This window comes from Triturus cristatus, chromosome 9 (assembly GCF_964204655.1).
Source record: "Triturus cristatus chromosome 9, aTriCri1.1, whole genome shotgun sequence".
NCBI classification, from domain to species: domain Eukaryota; kingdom Metazoa; phylum Chordata; class Amphibia; order Caudata; family Salamandridae; genus Triturus; species Triturus cristatus.
This window is the reverse complement of record NC_140592.1, coordinates 690040574-690062096: the sequence shown is the minus strand read 5'-3', so window position 1 is coordinate 690062096 and position 21523 is coordinate 690040574. Positions and strand designations below refer to the sequence as shown.

The window sequence follows — 21523 nt, the reverse complement described above, 5'->3', positions numbered from 1 at the left end:
GTAGTCGAGTCTGCTGCTGACGAGGGCCTGGGTGACTGTCTTTCTTGTATCTGTCAGGATCCATCTGTAGATCTTGCGGAGCATGCGGAGGGTGTTGAAGCAGGAGGAGGAGACAGCGTTGACTTGCTTGGTCATTGAGAGCGTTGAGTCGAGGATGATTCCCAGGTTGCGTGCGTTGTCGGTGGGGGTCGGGGCTGCCCCCAGTGCCATTGGCTACCAGGAGTCGTCCCAGGCTGACGGGTTGGAGCCGAGGATGAGGACCTCCGTCTTGTCCGAGTTCAGCTCAAGACGGCTGATCTTCATCCAGTCGGCGACGGCCTTCATTCCTTCGTGGAGGTTGGCTTTGGTGGTGATGGGGTCCTTGGTGATGGAGAGGATCAGTTGAGTGTCGTCGGCGTAGGAGATTATGTTGAGGTCATGCTGTCGGGCGACGTGTGCGAGCGGGGCCATGTAAATGTTGAACAGTGTCGGGCTGAGGGAGGATCCCTGGGGTACGCCGCAGATGATCTCGGAGGCTTTGGAATGGAACGGGGGGAGGCGGACGCTCTGGGTTCTGCCAGAGAGGAAGGAGGTGGTCCATTCCAGAGCCTTGTCTTGGATCCCTGCGGCATGGAGGCACGCGCGTAGTGTGCGGTGGCAGAAGGTGTCGAAGGCAGTGGAGTGGTCTAGGAGGATGAGTGCTGCGGTCTCCCCGTTGTCTAGCAGGGTCCGGATGTCGTCGGTGGCGGCGATGAGGGCGGTCTCGGTGCTGTGGTTGCTGCGGAACCCAGACTGGGAAGGGTCCAGGATTCTGTTCTCTTCGAGGTATCGGGTTAGCTGTCTGTTGACGATTTTCTCGATGACCTTGGCCGGGAAGGGGAGCAGAGAGATGGGCCGCAAGTTCTTGAGGTCTCTTGGGTCTGCCTTGGGTTTATTGAGTAGGGCGTTGATCTCGGCGTGTTTCCAGCTCTCTGGGAAGGTCACGGTCTCGAGGGAGAGATTGATGACGATGCGCAGGTGGGGTGCGATAGAGCTGCTTTCTTTGTTGAAGACGTGGTGCGAGAATGGGTCTGACGGAGAGCCGGAGTGGATTGTGCTCATGGTCTTGATGGTGTCATCGACACTCACGCTGGTCCAGGCTAGCAAGTGGACGTGGTCGATGGTGTGCGGAGGGTCTGCTTTGTTGCTGTCTGTTGGGGCTGTCTGGATGTTGAATCTGTCGTAGATGTCTGCTATCTTGCGGTGGAAGAAGGTGGCGAGGGAGTCACACAGGGCTTGCGACGGCGGGATGCTGTTGGTGTTGGAGCTGGGGTTGGAGAGTTCCTTCACGATGTGTAAGAGCTCCTTGCTGTTGTGTGCGTTGTTGTCGAGGCGGTCTTTAAAGGAGGTCTTCTTGGCAGCCCTGATGAGGTGGTGGTGGTTGCGGACGCGTCCTTGTGTGCTACGTGGCTGTCCGGAGTTTGTTCACTGTGCCATTTCTTCTCTAGTTTCCGGCAAGCTTGCTTGGAGGATAGGAGTTCTGGGGTGAACCAGCTGGCCCTCTTGCTGGTGTCTCTGTGGGGGGTTTCTTCAATGGGGCGAGGGTGTTGGCGCAGTCCTTGATCCAGCGTCTGAGGTTGTGGGCAGCATCGACGGTGTTGGAGGGTTCGGTGGGTGGGCTGAGAGCGAGGTTCGCAAGTAGTTGGTCTTCGGTGATTTTGCTCCAGCGGCGGCGGGTATCTGTTGGTTGCGGTGGTGTGTGGTGGGTTTCTGGAAGGTGAAGTGGATGCAGCGGTGGTCGGTCCAGAGGAGTTCCGTGGTGTGGCTGATGGAGACGTGCGGGCTTGAAGAGAAGACGGGGTCGAGCGTGTGGCCGGCGGACTGGGTGGGCATTGTGATGAGTTGTCTCAGTCTGAGGTTGACGAGGTTATCGATCAGGGTTGTGGAGTTGATGTCGTTGTTGTTCTCAAGGTGAAAGTTCAGGTCTCCGAGGAGTATGCAGTCGGTGGAGGTCCGGGCGTGTGTGCTGATGAAGTCGGCGATGGAGTCGCTGAACTGGGGGCGGGGTCCGGGGGTTCGGTAGACGAGGGAGCCTCTGAGGGTGGAGTTGGGGTCTGTGTGGATCTGAAAATGCATGTGTTCGGCGGTGCTGAGCACGTCGTCGGTGCTGGTCGAGACCCTGATGCTGTTTTTGTGGAAGATGGGGATTCCTCCTCCGACTCCGTTGGTGCAGTCTCTGCGGGTGATCTTGTAGCCGTCTGGGATAGCTATGGCGATGTCGGGTGCGGAGGAGTTGTTCAACCAGGTCTCTGTCAGGAAGGCGACATCCGGGGAGGTTGTGTTGAGCAGGTCCCAGAGCTCAACTGCGTTTTTGCGTGCGGAGTGGGTGTTCCGTAGTATGCATCGGAGGTGGTTGAGGTCTTTCTTGGCGGGTGGTAAGTCGGCTCTGTGGCTGGTGTAGCTTCAGTTCCGGCAGGTGAAGGGACCGTGTGTGCATTTCGGGGCAGCCTTGAAGCAGTTGTGGGTCTGTCCGGGGTTGAGAGCGTGCAGAGTGCTGGTGTCGTAGTGGCGGGTGCGGGGGCCAGGGGTTCTGGCGCTGGGCACGGTCCAGGTGCAGACGGGCGCAGACGGGCTTGCCTTGGCACGCCAGCGGCGTTGCCGCGCAGCGGCCGGTATATGTGGGGAGGTGGGAGGGAGGAGCAGCTGGGAGGTGGGAGGAGGGGGCAGCGAATGGGCAGTCAGGGGGGCGGGGCCGCAGCGGCGGGGGCGGGGAGGGGCAACGAAGGAAACAGAAGGCAAAAGGTCACAAGAGGGCAAAAAGGTCACAAAAAACGGGGGGAAACGAGTGGCACAGAAGGCAAAAAGGTCACAAGAAAGGGCAAAAAGGTCACAAAAATCAGGGGGAAACGAGTGGCACAGAAGGCAAAAAGGTCGCAAAAAAGGGCAAAAAGGTCACAAAAAACGGGGGGAAACGAGTGGCACAGAAGGCAAAAAGGTCACAAAAAAAGGGCAAAAAGGTCACAAAAATCGGGGGAAACGAGTGGCACAGAAGGCAAAAGGTCACAAGAGGGCAAAAAGGTCACAAAAATCAGGGGGAAACGAGTGGCACAGAAGGCAAAAAGGTCACAAGAGGGCAAAAAGGTCACAAAAAGCAGGGGGAAATGTGTGGCACAGAAGGCAAAAGGCTCACAAGAAAGGGCAAAAAGGTCACAAAAATCGGGGGAAACGAGTGGCACAGAAGGCAAAAGGTCATAAGAGGGCAAAAAGGTCACAAAAAATGGGGGAAACGAGTGGCACAGAAGGCAAAAATGTCACAAGAAAGGGCAAAAAGGTCACAAAAATCAGGGGGAAACGAGTGGCACAGAAGGCAAAAAGGTCACAAGAGGGCAAAAAGGTCACAAAAAATGGGGGGAAACGAGTGGCACAGAAGGCAAAAAGGTCACAAGAAAGGGCAAAAAGGTCACAAAAATCGGGAGGAAACGAGTGGCACAGAAGGCAAAAGGTCCGAAGAGGGCAAAAAGGTCACAAAAACGGGGGGAAACGAGTGGTACAGCAGGCAAAAAGGTCACAAAAAAGGGCAAAAAGTTCACAAAAATCCGGGGAAAACGAGTGGCACAGAAGGCAAAAAGGTCACAAAAAAGGGCAAAAAGGTCACAAAAAACGGGGGGAAACGAGTGGCATAGAAGGCAAAAAGCTCACAAGAAAGGGCAAAAAGGTCACAAAAATCAGGGGGAAACAAGTGGCACAGAACGCAAAAAGGTCACAAAAATCAGGGGGAAACAAGTGGCACAGAAGGCAAAAAGGTCACAGAAATGCAGGGGCAGCGAGGGGTACAGAAGGAAAAACCGTGGAGAGAGCCACGGGGGCATTGAGGGGAACAGAGGGAGAGAACGGGCACAGACGACGTACAGGCAGCGGGGGAGACAGACAACAGCAGTCACAGACACAACAATGAAAATGCAGGCACTACAACGAGAGAAATGAATAAATACAGGCAGTACAATGAGAGCAATGAAAAATAAAGGCAATACAATGGAAGATGAGCCTACCACTGGCCACCTGGGATGAAGCGCAGGTGGTAGCCTGCGGGTGGAGGAGGGCCTCGAACTTCCGCAGCAGCGGCAGCTGGGGCAGGGACACACAGGCGGTGCTGTGCGGAGGAGGAGCGACCTACCTGGAAGGGTCAAGGGTCGCTGATGGCTAAAATGTGTTAGTTGTTTATAGTGTCAGTATGCCTTTATTACCATATTATGGCTATCCTTTGTGATCATTTCCGGATGATGCCTGTGAGAAGTTGGCCTGATATGTAGTGCTCACTATTCTAGTGATCACTGTGTATCATTCCAAACGACCCTTATTGATGATTGGTTGTAAGTCAACCTTTTAGACCAGCTATCCTAGTAGCGTGGATACGAGCAGTCTTAGGCTAAACTCTAGAGGGCGTGTTAAGCCAGCTGTTTACCATCACATATACCCCTTGAACACCAAGCGAAAGGACACCACACAAGTTGTTATGAAAATAAAGGATATTTATTTATAACAAGACTACCCTGGCTCTTTATGAGTCAGGGAGCTAAGCACACTACAAAACTCTTAGGAAAATACTTCAGTTGCACAATTTACACAAATGCCCGAGGGGCACGAGAAACCATCTACACTAACAGTGAAATGCGAATGGTTAGAGTCTGGAGGTACTGATTCCGGAGTGATCCGATCAGTGGGACTAAACGAAAAAGGAACTGGACACTTGTAGAGCGAACCTGCGATGGAGCACCGAAATGCTCGTGTTACCTAGCCCAGAGGCTGCGGCTGTAGAAGGTTCGGCAAGATGTCGGAAGTCCTCGTTGTAGTCTCAGGAGCCTGAAAGAAGAGTTGCTGGCAGGCGACCAGTGTCGATATTCAGCGAGATCCAAGCCTGGATCGGTGATAAAGAAAACCTGAAAGCAGAGGGGACTCAGTTCTCAACCGCTAGCCAGCGATCGTGTGGGTACCAGGAGGGTACCGGTTGAAGTCACCTCGACCAGGTGAGTGGAGGACGTCGGACTCGGCTGTTCCTCGGACCAGGAGGCGCGGTGGCGACCAGGATGGAGGGCGAGCTGTCCCACGAAGGTGTCTGCTGTCGATGATGCTGGGCCCAGGCAGGGGCAGCGGATCTTGGCAGTGGCAACCCAAGCGGGGGAGTCAAGATGGCGTCGGGAGTGGACCAGGAGGGTCCGTGGTACTCCTCTGTTGAAGGGGAGCAAGAGCCAGTCTGGAGCAACCAGACTAGTGATGAAACAATCGTGGTGCGTCGTGAAGAGGGCCACAAGCCGGTCGGCAAGTGGTCGAACAACGCGGTGAACAGCAAGGAGCGGAAGGGCCCCCACGCAGATCTCGGGGATGCTGGGGAGGCAGACTTCGATGCTGGAGCTGCTCAGGGTTAGGGCTTCTCAAACCCTAGGTGCACTCACTCAAGCGTCGTGCAGGTTCTGAAGATGGCCGGTCCCACAGGTCTCGTCACACCTACGACTCTCAGCTGGGCTGATGAGGCAGGTAAAAGGTCAGAGATGGCAGGGACTCGGGTCTCGTCGAGCTGGGCAGTCTTGATCCGTAGGAGAGACTTACAGCAAACCGCAAGCGCTTAGGTGGTGCCTGCTGGTGCAGGGTGGCTACTCCTTAGCCACAAGGGAGAGTCTTCAGAAATAGTCAAGAGTTCCTTTCGTGGAAAGTGGTTCGTGATTCGGAGTTATCCGATTATCTGATTATCCAATTTGGGAAGGGGACTCGCTCCTACCTTTATTCTAAGAAAAGGGGCTGGCCCGTGACTAGGTTCTACCTATGGGTGGAGCCAGGAGGGGGGTGGTTACACCCCTATCCTTTGTCCGGCTTCGCGCCAGCTCAGGGGCTGGTGTGCCCCCAAAACTGGTTTGAGCCGGGCTATGCACAGTGAGCACCGGGGTGCCACTTGCAATCACCTTCCTTTCAGCCCTGCCTACCTGGGATACACAAACCCTGTCTGGGATGGTGCTAACACCGCCCTCGACAGGAAACCCTTTGTCCAAGCTCCCTTTGCTGGAAGGTCCCCCAGCAGCAGGAGGTCAGACTTGTGTCTGGTGGCAGCATCCATTTTGTGATGCTGAGGCTTGAGTCAACTTTAACCGGGGTTCAAGGTTACTTCCATGTCGTGTCTCTCTAAAAGGGGGGAATGCTAACCCTGTCACCAGGACTGGCGAGGGGTTTGTATTCCCATTCGTAGGACACCTTACTCGACATGTGTAGGTGATGTGAGGCCAAAGTTAGCAAATAACCGCCAGGATTATAATGCATTAAAAGTAGTTGGCCCGCGTCACCATGGAACGGCTATTAGGACTTGGTTCCGCAAGCCGTCGACGGGCTCAGCTCGCGCCAGAGCACCGTCCCACATGATTCCCTGCACTCTGCCTTCAGGATTGATAAGGCCTGCTATAGGAGTGACTGATAGGAATCCATGTGTCCATTTTAGGGTTTAGGTGTAGGAATACTACACCTACAGCAACGGGTGATTACACCACGTGGCCCCAGCTGTCGTGCAGCCAGTTGTGTCAGATTTGGGCGGCCATTCCAGGGGTGGCATAATACATGCTTCAGCCCCTGGTAGGCCCTGGGTACACCGATGCCCTGGATACCTGTGGTATGCTGAGACAGGGACTGACAAGGCGGCCCAGTTCCAATTAGTGGATGCACCTAATGTACATGTGATAATTTCGAGAGAGAACAGCTAGGCTGTGGGTCTGATTGGCAGGCCCACAGCCGGGGAAAGTCGTAAACCAATGAAGCAAAAGCAAAAAATCTGGGTGATCATAGGATTGCAGACCCTACTCTCCTACATGACCCCCCCCCCAAACTTTGGGACAATAAGCTAACCTTGACCAGGTGAGTCTTCTTGCTCTAAGTGGAAATACCTGGAGAGCCCATCTGCATTGCCATGATCAGTGCCAGGTCTATGCTCCACTGTGAAGTCCATCCCCTGTAGGGAAATGGACCACCTAAGTAGTTTGGGGTTTTCACCCTTCATTTGATTTAGCCACAAGAGGGGCTTATGGTCGGTCTGAATCTTGAAGTGAGTGCCAAACAAGTATGGCCTCAACTTCTTCAGGGCCCAAACCACAGCAAAGGCCTCCCTCTCAATAGTTGACCAATTCTTCTCTCTGGGGGTCAGCCTCCTGCTAATAAAAGCTATGGGCTGGTCATGACCATCAAAATTCAGTTGCGATAGAACAGCTCCCACACCCAGCTCCGAAGCGTCTGTTTGGACAATGAATGGTTTGGAGTAGTCTGGACTCTTTAGGATAGGTGCTGTGCACATGGCCTGCTTCAGGTCATCGAATGCCTTCTGACAGCTTGCTGTCCACTGAACTTTTTTTGGCATCTTTTTACTTGTCAGGTCGTTTAGCGGGGTCACAATGGATCCATAATTTCTGACAAATTTCCGGTAATATCCAGTCAGGCCCAAGAAAGCTCGAACCTGAGTCTGGGTGGTTGGAGGAGCCCAGTCCTGGATGGCCTGTATTTTGCTCTCCAATGGCTGAACCTGGCCTCCACCTACAAGGTGGCCCAGGTATACAACCTGTGTCTGCCCTATCTGGCACTTGGTGGCCTTGATAGTGAGGCCTGCCTTCTGCAGGGCCTCTAACACTTTCCTCAGGTGGACCAGGTGATCCTCCCAGGTGGAGCTAAAGACAGCGATATCGTCCAGATACGCCGCACAGAAGTCGTCCAACCCAGTGAGAACTCGATTCACCAGCCTTTGGAAGGTGGCAGGTGCATTTTTCAAACCAAAGGGCATTACCACGAACTGATAATGCCCACCCGGGGTAGAAAATGCGGTTTTGGGCTTGGCCTCCTCAGCTAACCTGATTTGCCAATACCCAGCTGTCAGGTCAAACGTACTTAAGTAGTTGGCCGAGGCCAACCGGTCGATAAGTTCGTCTGCTCTTGGTATCGGGTGGGCGTCAGTCTTAGTGACTGCATTGAGACCTCTGTAGTCCACGCAAAACCTCATCTCTTTCTTACCGCCCTGGGTGTGGGGTTTCGGCACGAGCACTACGGGACTAGCCCAGGGGCTGTCCGAGGGTTCAATGACTCCCAGCTCCAACATTTTCTGCACCTCTGTCTTGATGCAGTCTCTGACATGATCAGGTTGCCGATAGATTTTACTCTTTACGGGCAGACTGTCCCCAGTGTCGACCTCATGGGTACACCACTTGGTCTGACTGGGTGTCAGAGAGAACATATGTCGAAAGGATTGAAGAACCTGTTTACAATCCTCTTGTTGATGTCCAGAGAGGCTGCCGCAAAAGACAACACCATCTACTGATCCATCGTCAGGGTTCTGAGAGAGCAGGTCCGGGAGAGGGTCACTCTCCTCCTCCTGTCCCTCATCTGTGGCCATGAGCAAGCCCATGCCCTCCCTGTCGACATATGCCTTGAGCCTGTTTACATGGAGCACCCTGTGGGGGCTCCGGGGAGTTCCCAGGTCTACCAGGTAGGTGACCTCTCCCTTTTGCTCAATGATCGTGTGGGGCCCAGACCATTTGTCTTTGAGTGCTGCTGGGGCCACTGGCTCCAGCACCCACACCTTCTGTCCAGGCTGGTACACAGTCAGGACAGCCTTTTGGTCGTGCCAAGCTTTCTGTAATTCTTGGCTCGCCTCAAGGCTTTTAGATGCCTTTTCCATGTACTCCGCCATCCGCGAGCGGAGACCGAGCACATAGTCCACAATGTTTGATGCCGGCTTTCTGAGAGGTCTCTCCCATCCTTCCTTTACCAAACAAAGGGGTCCCCTTACAGGATGTCCGAACAGAAGCTCAAAAGGGCTGTGGCCAACCCCCTTCTGCGGGACCTCTCTGTAGGCGAACAAGAGGCAGGGTATCAGGACATCCCATCTCCGCCGAAGCTTTTCAGGTAGTCCGTGAATCATCCCTTTTAGGGTCCTATTGAATCTCTCAACAAGCCCATTGCATTGTGGGTGATAGGGTGTGGTGAACTTGTAGTTGACACCACATTCCTTCCACATAGCAGTCAGATATCCCGACATGAAGTTTGCACCTCTGTCTGAGACGACCTCCTTAGGGAAGCCCACTCTGGAGAACACTCCAAGTAGGGCCCGTGCCACCACAGGTGCTGTAGTGGTCCTAAGGGGAATAGCTTCAGGATACCTGGTGGCGTGGTCCACCACCACCAGTATAAACTTGTGCCCTGATGCTGTCTGGGGTTCCATTGGTCCGACAATGTCGATCCCCACTCGTTCAAAGGGTACCCCCACCACTGGTAGTGGTATGAGGGGGGCCTTTGTCGTGCCACCTGACTTACCACTGGCTTGGCAAGTGACACAGGAGCGGCAAAACTCCTTCGTATCTTCGGACATGTGGGGCCAGTGAAAGTGGGGAACAATTCTGTCCCAAGTCTTATTCTGGCCTAAGTGACCTGCAAGGGGAATCTCGTGGGCCAAGGTGAGAAGGAAACCTCTCAGAGACAAGGGGATGACCAGCCTCCTGGTCGCACCAGGTTTGGGGTCTCTTGCCTCGGAGTACAGGAGTCCATCGTCCCAGTACACTTTGTGGGTACCTGTGGCGTTCCCTGCAGCCTCAGCAGTGGCCTGCTGTCTGAGGGGTTCAAGTGAGGGGCAGTCTAACTGTGCCTTCCCCAGGTCTTCCCTGGAGGGTCCCCCTGAGCCCAGAAACTCAACCTGACCAGGTTCAAGCTCTTGCGGCTCAGTTTCCCTCAGTTCTGTAAGGTCAGCCTCCTCGGAGACTTGATCCACGACCTGGGGCAAGGGGGAAGGCGAAGCCTTACCCTTACTGCTCCTTTTCTTGGAAGGTGTCTGGTCCGTTCTTCCAGGATCCAGCACCTGTTCAGTGGGGCATCTTTTGGCCTGTGACCTGGTCACAGCAAGGACATGTGCTGGCAAGCCTAACATCTCCATGTGAGTCCTCTGCTCCACTTCTGACCATTGTGACGTTTCCAAATCATTGCCCAACAGACATTCTACGGGGAGGTCTGAACTAACCACAACCTTTTTCGGGCCACTTACCCCTCCCCAGGAGAAATCAACAACTGCCATACTGTGATTGGTAGTGACGTTGCTGGCATTGGTCACTAGGTAACTGGTACCTAGCATGATCTGTCCAGGGTCCACGAAGTTAGGCGTCACCATGGTGACACTGGCACACGTGTCCCTGTAGGCCTGAGCCACTTTTCCATTTATCAAAGGTGTCTGTCTGTATTTGCCCAAAGTATTGGGACTGGCATCAGGGGACATATCCACATCCCCGGTACAGACAAGGACGGCCTGAGTGAGCGTGCCGACTAAGTCGTCACTCCCCTCGGTTCCCAAGGTTAACCCAACTAATGCCTTGGGAGGCGCACTACCACTGCTGACTGTACTAGGGGGCGCAGGTGCCTTAGGGGCTGCAGTGGTAGGAGTTTGCCCTCCTTTCTTGGTGCACTCACTAAACCAGTGAGTCTTACTTTTACAGTATTGGCACCACCTTTTTGACTGGCCTTCTTGAGTCTTCTTCTTCTGTGAAGCCTGACCCCCACCCTCTTTGGTTTGTTGGGGACCTGTCGAAGACTTCTGGTCATTTTGTTCGTTCTTGTTACCCTTTTGGTCTGCTTTCTTCTGACCACCCTGGTTCTGATTCTGGTTCTGCTTGACCCTTGTTCTGACCCATCTGTCCGCCTTCTTTCCCAATTCTTGGGGAGAGGTCAGATCCGAGTCGACAAGGTGCTGATGCAACAATTGGTTCTGACAGTTGTTTAAAATCTGTTCTCGCATGATAAGATTGTACAATCCTGTGTAATCAGTAACCTTGCTACCCAGCAACCAGCCTTCCAAAGCCTTAGTGGCACAATCGACAAAGTCAGCCCAATCCTGAGACTGAATTTTCTGGGTGTCCCGGAACAGCACCCGGTACTGTTCCGTGGTTAAGCCGAACCCATCAATCAGTGTGTTCTTCAGGACTTGGTAGTTGTTAGCATCCTCAGCTCTTGTAGTGAGGAGCTTGTCCCTTCCTTTACCTTCAAAGGAAAGCCACAGTATAGCTGCCCACTGACTTGGGGGGACGCACTGGACAGTGCAGGCCCTCTCCAAGGCAGTTATCCACTTGTGGATGTCGTCCCCTTGTTTAAAGGGGGGCACTATTTTACTCAGGTGTCTAGTGTCTATACCCCTGTCTTTCTCTCTATTGAGAATGCTGCCACCAGTGGGATCTAACCCACTTAATTTCTGCTCTCGGGCTAAGGCAAGTCTTTCTTTGGCGAGGGCAAGTTCTTCCCGCTCGATCCTCAGATTGACCTCCCGCATCTTCGCTTCATGCTCCCTCCTCTGAGGGGAAGTCATTCCTCTCTGAGAAGGTGCCTGAGAGACATGTGTATGAACCGATCTGCCAGAGCCTCTGGAGAGAGACCTAGCTCGTCCGTTCCCAAGGTTAAGCCTGCTTGAGCGTGGGCCCGGGGCTCCCCCAGTTCCGTTCTCATGCCTGCTTAAGTTGGTCCTTGTAAGCCTGCCGACTACCACTGGACCTTTGTCTGCCTCGTCTCCCGATAACTCGTCCTCGTCCTCCTCCTCTGTGTGGAGGTCGAGGTCTGGGTCACCGAGGGTTCCCTCTAAGGGCGGCATGTTCCCATCTGCACCGGGGGGACCTGTGTTAGAGGACCTCCTAGCATCGTACGCCTCTAAGAGACCTATCAGAGTTGCGATGGTAGGGTTAGAACCCTGGTTTAGCTTCCTGGAGGCACACAGTTGTCGCATCTCCTTGAAGCTAAGAGTTGCATATCGTGACACGACCTGTGGAGGGTCACTGACCACTAAGGGAGTCTGCGAAGACTCTCCGTGGATCGACATGCTTTTCTAGTGAGGTGTAAGTGTTGCACCTACCTACACTATGGGTTTACTTACTGATCCCTTGCTAAGAGTTGTAGTCAGGGTGTGCTAAGCCCTGTTACACTACAACAGTAGTGTAACTCGGAGTATTCTAAGTTAAGTTATATGTACCTGGGTACTTATGTGATCTTTCACTGCGATATTCTTAGGATACGTGTGTGGTAAAACAACAGCAAGCTCAAATCCCAACCGCTGCTCACCAATGTGAGAAGTTGGCCTGATATGTAGTGCTCACTATTCTAGTGATCACTGTGTATCATTCCAAACGACCCTTATTGATGATTGGTTGTAAGTCAACCTTTTAGACCATCTATCCTAGTAGCGTGGATACGAGCAGTCTTAGGCTAAACTCTAGAGGGCGTGTTAAGCCAGCTGTTTACCATCACATATACCCCTTGAACACCAAGCGAAAGGACACCACACAAGTTGTTATGAAAATAAAGGATATTTATTTATAACAAGACTACCCTGGCTCTTTATGAGTCAGGGAGCTAAGCACACTACAAAACTCTTAGGAAAATACTTCAGTTGCACAATTTACACAAATGCCCGAGGGGCACGAGAAACCATCTACACTAACAGTGAAATGCGAATGGTTAGAGTCTGGAGGTACTGATTCCGGAGTGATCCGATCAGTGGGACTAAACGAAAAAGGAACTGGACACTTGTAGAGCGAACCTGCGATGGAGCACCGAAATGCTCGTGTTACCTAGCCCAGAGGCTGCGGCTGTAGAAGGTTCGGCAAGATGTCGGAAGTCCTCGTTGTAGTCTCAGGAGCCTGAAAGAAGAGTTGCTGGCAGGCGACCAGTGTCGATATTCAGCGAGATCCAAGCCTGGATCGGTGATAAAGAAAACCTGAAAGCAGAGGGGACTCAGTTCTCAACCGCTAGCCAGCGATCGTGTGGGTACCAGGAGGGTACCGGTTGAAGTCACCTCGACCAGGTGAGTGGAGGACGTCGGACTCGGCTGTTCCTCGGACCAGGAGGCGCGGTGGCGACCAGGATGGAGGGCGAGCTGTCCCACGAAGGTGTCTGCTGTCGATGATGCTGGGCCCAGGCAGGGGCAGCGGATCTTGGCAGTGGCAACCCAAGCGGGGGAGTCAAGATGGCGTCGGGAGTGGACCAGGAGGGTCCGTGGTACTCCTCTGTTGAAGGGGAGCAAGAGCCAGTCTGGAGCAACCAGACTAGTGATGAAACAATCGTGGTGCGTCGTGAAGAGGGCCACAAGCCGGTCGGCAAGTGGTCGAACAACGCGGTGAACAGCAAGGAGCGGAAGGGCCCCCACGCAGATCTCGGGGATGCTGGGGAGGCAGACTTTGATGCTGGAGCTGCTCAGGGTTAGGGCTTCTCAAACCCTAGGTGCACTCACTCGAGGGTCCCTCGGTGGGCGTGCTAGATAAGCGTCGTGCAGGTTCTGAAGATGGCCGGTCCCACAGGTCTCGTCACACCTACGACTCTCAGCTGGGCTGATGAGGCAGGTAAAAGGTCAGAGATGGCAGGGACTCGGGTCTCGTCGAGCTGGGCAGTCTTGATCCGTAGGAGAGACTTACAGCAAACCGCAAGCGCTTAGGTGGTGCCTGCTGGTGCAGGGTGGCTACTCCTTAGCCACAAGGGAGAGTCTTCAGAAATAGTCAAGAGTTCCTTTCGTGGAAAGTGGTTCGTGATTCGGAGTTATCCGATTATCTGATTATCCAATTTGGGAAGGGGACTCGCTCCTACCTTTATTCTAAGAAAAGGGGCTGGCCCGTGACTAGGTTCTACCTATGGGTGGAGCCAGGAGGGGGGTGGTTACACCCCTATCCTTTGTCCGGCTTCGCGCCAGCTCAGGGGCTGGTGTGCCCCCAAAACTGGTTTGAGCCGGGCTATGCACAGTGAGCACCGGGGTGCCACTTGCAATCACCTTCCTTTCAGCCCTGCCTACCTGGGATACACAAACCCTGTCTGGGATGGTGCTAACACCGCCCTCGACAGGAAACCCTTTGTCCAAGCTCCCTTTGCTGGAAGGTCCCCCAGCAGCAGGAGGTCAGACTTGTGTCTGGTGGCAGCATCCATTTTGTGATGCTGAGGCTTGAGTCAACTTTAACCGGGGTTCAAGGTTACTTCCATGTCGTGTCCCTCTAAAAGGGGGGAATGCTAACCCTGTCACCAGGACTGGCGAGGGGTTTGTATTCCCATTCGTATGACACCTTACTCGACATGTGTAGGTGATGTGAGGCCAAAGTTAGCAAATAACCGCCAGGATTATAATGCATTAAAAGTAGTTGGCCCGCGTCACCATGGAACGGCTATTAGGACTTGGTTCCGCAAGCCGTCGACGGGCTCAGCTCGCGCCAGAGCACCGTCCCACATGATTCCCTGCACTCTGCCTTCAGGATTGATAAGGCCTGCTATAGGAGTGACTGATAGGAATCCATGTGTCCATTTTAGGGTTTAGGTGTAGGAATACTACACCTACAGCAACGGGTGATTACACCACGTGGCCCCAGCTGTCGTGCAGCCAGTTGTGTCAGATTTGGGCGGCCATTCCAGGGGTGGCATAATACATGCTTCAGCCCCTGGTAGGCCCTGGGTACACCGATGCCCTGGATACCTGTGGTATGCTGAGACAGGGACTGACAAGGCGGCCCAGTTCCAATTAGTGGATGCACCTAATGTACATGTGATAATTTCGAGAGAGAACAGCTAGGCTGTGGGTCTGATTGGCAGGCCCACAGCCGGGGAAAGTCGTAAACCAATGAAGCAAAAGCAAAAAATCTGGGTGATCATAGGATTGCAGACCCTACTCTCCTACAATGCCAATATTTGTTTAGGCCAATACTGGTCACAACATCTGACAAATGAACAAACCATGGTAGCTTATGATGGTCTTGCAGCTTCATAATATCTTGTAAGGTGAGTCTAGATGATACCAGTTCGTCCCTGGACCGTATGCGAAGCCAATATTTTAGTGGAGCCAATGAAATATAGTCCTCCATTTTTGCTAGACCTAGATCCATCCTCAAAGCCAGCATTGGCCTACCAGGCCCCTGATGTAGTAAACATCAAATGAAGTTGTTTTCACTGGTTTGCATTTCTGTGCTTTTCTTTTATCCGCAGACCTCAGTGCCATATATACAAGCAGCCTTGCTTTCATTTTGTAGGCCAGCATTGATGACTTTACTGAATGATTGCCAGATGAATTTGCAAATCTCAGTACAGCTCCAGCTTGCTGGGCCAGTGTGATTGTACTTTTTGATTGCTGTTGAGACCACTTAAGTTTATCATTCAGTCGGATACCAAGATAGTCATAAGTGGATACTTGATTCAGGGTGTTTTGTAAACCTTGAAAGTGGCTCGCTGTTTTCGCTTTTGGTTTAGGATCATATATTTCGTTTTCACAACGTTAATGGACAATTTCCTTGCCATGCAAAAGGACTCAAATCCTTCCAGTAGACGGTGCATTGATAACTCTGTTCTGACCCACAAATCCTGCTTCATCAGCGAAAAACAGGATTGGAATGTGGTCATTACCTGCTTTCGGTACATCCAGATTGAGTTTTTTCAGGGCTGCAACGATGTAATTTATGTAGCAGTTAAAAAGAGTTGGAGCCAAGACACAGCCCTGTTTAACAGCTCGCTTGATTGGTTTTTCAGTTGTATATTCCCACTCCAGTGCGTGCAACAGTAGGGAAAGTGTTGGATAGTGTAGGGGTAAAAATTACTATTCCCATCTACCCCAAAACCCATACCCACCCTAAAACTAAAAAATATACATTACTTACCTTATAATGCGCTGTAATGGCATGCATTGTAATGGCATGCGATGCAAAGGCAGTTGCATTGTAACAGCTGTGTTGTAAAAGCAGTGCGATATAATGACTGCGTTATAATGGTTGTTTCCCAAAGGTAGGACATTAGATTGTACAATTTATCAACTTTTGCTTTCATGAGACACAATGTGTTGGAAGTCGTTGTCTAATATTGTATGTGACCGTGCTTGCACTGTTTTTGTTTAAGTTATTTACTTTGATTTATTAGTTTAAGAACATGCTACTGATTGTACAAGTTAGATGTCTTTAACTGGGGATTTGGGGGATTACTGAGGGCTTTAAATCATGAGCGGATATATTTAAATGACCACCGGTCCTTGTTTTTGTTTTTTTAAATTGTGGTATGATTTTTTCACAGATATTCTAATATTGAGTCGATATATACTGAAATAGGAGATTGACTACGGAGATTTAGGTATGGATTGAACAATATATAACAATACCTGAACTTTTAGTATGGATCTTACTTATGAAATGCTCCTAAAATAAATGTATTATTGTTAATACTCAGGTGCAATGAGAGTTTATTGAACTACATCATTGGAGACTCAGTTTAAGAGTAACTTGCTAGGTAATTCAGACTGTAATGACTTGGCGCCTTATCACGATCTCTAACATTGGAATAAAGCAAAGAAGTTAATTCAACTACGAATTGGTGGGCTTACTTGAAAGTGAACATTTGCTCAGGATAAAACCTGGCTTATACTCCGATATGAACTATGAAACTTCTATGAGGTGGAGAGAATTCAAGCAGATGATACATCTTTTTAAAGCAGAAGACGCCGACTGCAACCTGCTACACTAAATGTACCTAGCAGTGGTTCTTTCAGAATGTTTCAAGAGATCGGTATGGTCCAGAAATAGTTGAGAGAAATACAGTAAATAGGGTAGGAGGTTGAGAGGCCGAAGGAAATGAAAAAGATAAAGGATATGTGATACTGTAATAATTTTTCAATCCTCTAAAAATCTGTTTATATATAAAGACTTTATGAAGTAACTACAATAGGATTTAAAATAGGGAAATTCTCCAAGAATGAAATGACAAATAAGAGAATGCAAAGGGAGGGTGTGGACTAGTCTGCTCATTCTGTTCATCGTAGGAATAATACAACACAGCAAGAATAGGAGGAGAACGACTGAGGAAAACAGGGACATTGGGGGCTTGGTGAGGTGATGGAAAGAATTATGATGGACTTTGGAAAAAATAATGATTTCCTGAGTCAAATGGTAATTTTGAAAGTAGGTTCACTTGAAAAGGTAAACTATGTCTATTTCTAAGGAGATGTTTAATGTAATTACTTTGAACGTTTAAGTTTTAAATAACGATAAAAAAAATTAAGTGTGCTTCTAAAATGGCTAGAAGGCCTTAAATCTGCTATATTGTTGTTACAGGAGACGCAAATTAAGGAAGAAAAGGCAAAAACCAGAGCTGATTATCATTAGTATATTAGGGACATCCTCAACTTCAGCAGCATATAGAGGGGTGGCAATCTCTGGGTGGAAAACGTTTTTGGGAAATATTATTAGACCAAAATCAGACGAAGCTAGGAGATGGGTTGCTGCAAGGATAAACCATCTCTTAATTACTACTGTTTTGTTTCTTAGCTCAATATCACATGATCGGAAGCCTAGATATGATTTGATAAATTGGCAAATAGACTTCCAAAGGGTAGTAATATTGGTAGGGGGATTTCAGTTTCATCAATCGGTAACAGAAGATTTGAATAAACTAAAAAGTAGTTAGTGGAAACCTATGGTGGGCTTAAATAGGAATTCGAATTAATAGATCCATAGGGGCAGGGAGTATATTAATTGAAGGTGATATACGATTTTTTCAAATCCATTTCAGTCTGTTTCTTGTCTAGATATTTCTTTGGGTGCTAACACTAAATAAAATGCCTCAATCACTTGTATTCAAAATTGTTTTTTGGACCAGACTGCAATCTAGTCTACAAGAAAATTCTCAACAGATAAGCCTTTATACAGATGGTAATTTGATAAAGTACTGCTTACAAATGAAAGGTTTCTGGAAAAGATGCAAAGTAAAACTTGATTTTTGCATGAAAATCTGGACTCTGCCTCAGATGCCAATGTGTGGGAAGATGAGAAAGATATCCAGAATGCTGATATGAAACTGTGTAACGACAATCAGAATGTTTAAGAAAGTTAGATTGCTAAGGAAAAAATTGATAGTTTTTTTTCATAGAAAAAGAAATACTTAAGTCACACACATTCGAACAACAGGTACATGAGTCTGGCAAATTTAGTCGGACATTACTAGCATGGCAAATCAGAGCCCGAAAAACAGAGTACAATAACAGAAATTCTAGCACCCAATACTAATCAGTGGCAAATGAAAAGCAACAAATAGAAACAATGTTTCTAGAACATTTCTAAAAGATGTATAAAGATGTAATAAACCCAAAAGAAAATTATATATTAGCATTTTTGGCACAAAACAAAATTGTAGCCCTAGACCTATTACTTCTGTTTGAACAGGTGGGGATAGTAAATGTAGTAAACAAAACTAGGAATATTTAAAGTGGCAGGATATGATAGCTATCCTACCGAATGGTATCAGTATTTTATTGAGGAATTAAAGGATCCTTTAGTAAAATTATTTAGTGAGATATTAATGGAAAGCCCTATCTCTGCCTCCTATAGAAAGGGGATCCTGATATGTTTTCCTAAGAAATATAAAGATCCCTAAAGAAGTAAACTCAATCGTCCAATAACTTTATTAAATGCAGATTGTAATATTTTTATGAAAAACATAGCTTTGCAACTGTTTACAGCAATGCCTACATTGATAAATGAAGATCACCAACTATATGCTAACCCACATTATCTGATGGAAACTTTTGATCATTTTTCATCAGGCAAGACACCTGCAACAACTTCATTTTTGGATGCTGAAAAGGTGTTAGACCTGGTATTGAAGGAGTTTTTAATTAAAGTGATGGGCTATCCTCCTCAACGTATGGGGTCAATAACCAGTATTTACAGAGGGTCAAGTGTGTCACCTTTATTGAATAGTAAAGTCACTAAATCTATAACTATAACAAGGGACACCAAACAGGGCTGTTCCCTATCACCTTTCTTATTTGCAATATTTAGCCTATGTTTTGAGAGAGAAGGAATTAATAAAGTCAGCCCTGCTGGGTGCCTTTAAGCTGAACCTCTATGCAGATGACACGGTGTTGTTCTTGTATTCGGATATCAAAGCTATCAAAAAGGTATTTGACACAATCAACTTTTTTACTACTCCCACTGGTCAATACTAGTAAAACCGAGATCTTGCTTTTCAATACTAACCTGGAAATTCTTCTTTTACACACTAACTATAATGTAAAAGAAAATAAGATATTTAGGAATACATTTCAAAGAACTATACAAATTAAACGATATCCTTCTGAGACAGATGATGAGTTAATGTTAAATAGAAAACCTCCTGATTTCGATAGTTGGTCAAGTGGGCGATTGTTAAAATGCATAATACTACTGCAGTTTAATTTTGTTTTTACTACTCTTCCATGTATGTTTACCCACCAGATTTAAAAAGGAATAGAGTCAGCAATTGGTTTTTTGCAGGGTAAACCTCAACTATGGTTAAGTCTACAGAAATTGTACCTCTCAAGGGAAGAAGGTGGGATGGCTCTTCTAGATTTCAGGAATTATTATCTTGCTTCCTTTTTGTTATTTCATACAAGACTGTACAATTTAGGTGGGTTTTGTTGATTACTTTATAAAATGATAATAGGTAAACAATTCCCATATCTGGCTTCCCTGACACCAAAAATCTGAAATCTAAAATTAGCAAGAAGTCTAGCAATGTGAACTTTCTATAAGAAGCAACAGCAGTTAAAGCGGATTTGGAAAATTTCTATAAACCATGCTGCAAGTCCCATAAACTTGTATATATGCACGGGATATCCCGAAATCACCCTCCTATACCTGGGTATGAAACACTATCATGTACAAAAAAGGTTAGGTACAGAGGAATTAATACAACTTTTATTTTAGTATAGGGAACATTCAATTACCCCATCTTCAATCTTCATTCTTACAAAAATATATTGCCTGATTAATTAAAGGCACACATACACAATGGGACCGATCTTTGAACAACACCTAATGACAATATATTACACAAAAACATACACAGATACATGTGAAAAAATATATATACAACAAAACAATGAACTCAACTTTTCGCTGCCAATACCCAAAAATATATTTCTACTGGTGTTCACACATTGATGCACTCAGAGGTAGTAGAAATGTGCACTTTTGGCAAACGCAACTCTTTTCCTTTAGCTCGATAGTGTCACAAAAAGCTATTAAATCATTTGTTGTTATTTTTATAGAGACTCCTTCGAAAATTGTCGACGCAGACGCGTTTCAGTCTTTGGATTCTTCGTGGCCTCCTTCCAGACAAAGGCAATGGAACAATGCTAAAGAAATCCATACAAATATATATATATATATATATATATATATATATATATATATATATATATATATATATATATATATATATATATATATATATATATATATATTCAGTGAGTTTCACACACATTATAGTTAGCTGGACATTTCACTCGTAAAAAACCAATGAAATTTTCCCGTTATAGTTAGTTAAGCTATGCACTGCTGATGACGTCACATATTACATCACTCATGACATGGTCAGTCACATCACTCATGACATCACTGATGACATCTCAAATGACATCACTGATGACATCACTGATGACATCATCCAGTGAATGAGTGTTTTTCTGAAAATTAAATATGTTTTATATATCTCAAGGTCGATGGAAGAATAAATGAGTATATAAGTGTCTAAATGGATGATTTGTTTTTGAAAAATTGATTGTATTACTGACTGATTAAGTGTATCTTATTGAATACATGGCTAAGTGAGTAATGTTTAAATGTGTAAATACCTGTATCAGTCTCTCACTTTGTGTATAAGTGGCTGCATGGGTTGGTAAGCAGCAACATGAGTGTCTATATAGGTTATTAGTTGTTTTTTTGAGTATCAGTATGAGTGTCTGAGTGTCTGTATGGTTCAGTGGGGGGTATTACGTACTGCATAAGTGCATGAATGAGTGACTCACTGTTTGTATGTGTTGAAGACAGCATATGTGCAGGACTGTATGGGTGGAAGAGTGTGTGTATGGGTGTGTTAGTGAGTGAATGGCTGTCTCAATAGTGTCTCTATGAGTAACTACATATGTTTTAAACTAGTATATGTGACTATTGGTGTATATAAGTGAGTGTATGTGAGAGTGAGAGATTGAAAGAGTTCCTGTATGAATAAGTATGTGTTTCTATAAGTGATTGTTTAAAAGACTAAGTATGTGTACGTTTCCGTAGAAGTAAGTGTGGTGGTGTGTGTATAACTGTATATGCAAGTAAATGGATGTTTGATTCTTTATTAGCATGAGTAACTATGTGTGTGAGTAACTCTATGGATGAGTGGCATTGTGTTACAGGATGTATAGGTGTATGAGTACATATGATGTGTGAGTACACGAATGAGTGACTGTACAGGACTGTTGGTGAATAAGTGGATGTTTATGTGGATCTTAGAATTATTGAAGAGGTTGTTGTAATTGGTATTGGTATGTCCATTTTTTTGAAAATTTCAGTCTCTATTTTTGAATGTGTGTATCAAAGGTTATATTAGGGTGAGAGGAGGTCTGCCACTCTATCACATGGATGATGTCATCAGTGATGTCATCAGTGATGTCATTTGAGATGTCATCAGTGATGTCATGAGTGATGTCACTGACCATGTCATGAGTGATGTAATATGTGACGTCATCAGCAGTGCGTTGCGGGCG

At 47.8% G+C, this 21523-nt stretch overlaps 1 long non-coding RNA gene across 2 annotated transcripts in view; it reads left to right on the top strand.

Moving 5' to 3' along the window:
• Nucleotides 1-21523, top strand: part of LOC146798506 (uncharacterized) — a 210542-nt gene that overhangs the window by 35432 nt on the left and 153587 nt on the right. For both annotated transcript variants that reach the window (XR_014969173.1, XR_014969172.1), the window contains exon 6: nt 16027-16083. This is a non-coding gene — a long non-coding RNA (uncharacterized LOC146798506). The remainder of the gene's footprint in view (nt 1-16026; nt 16084-21523) is intronic.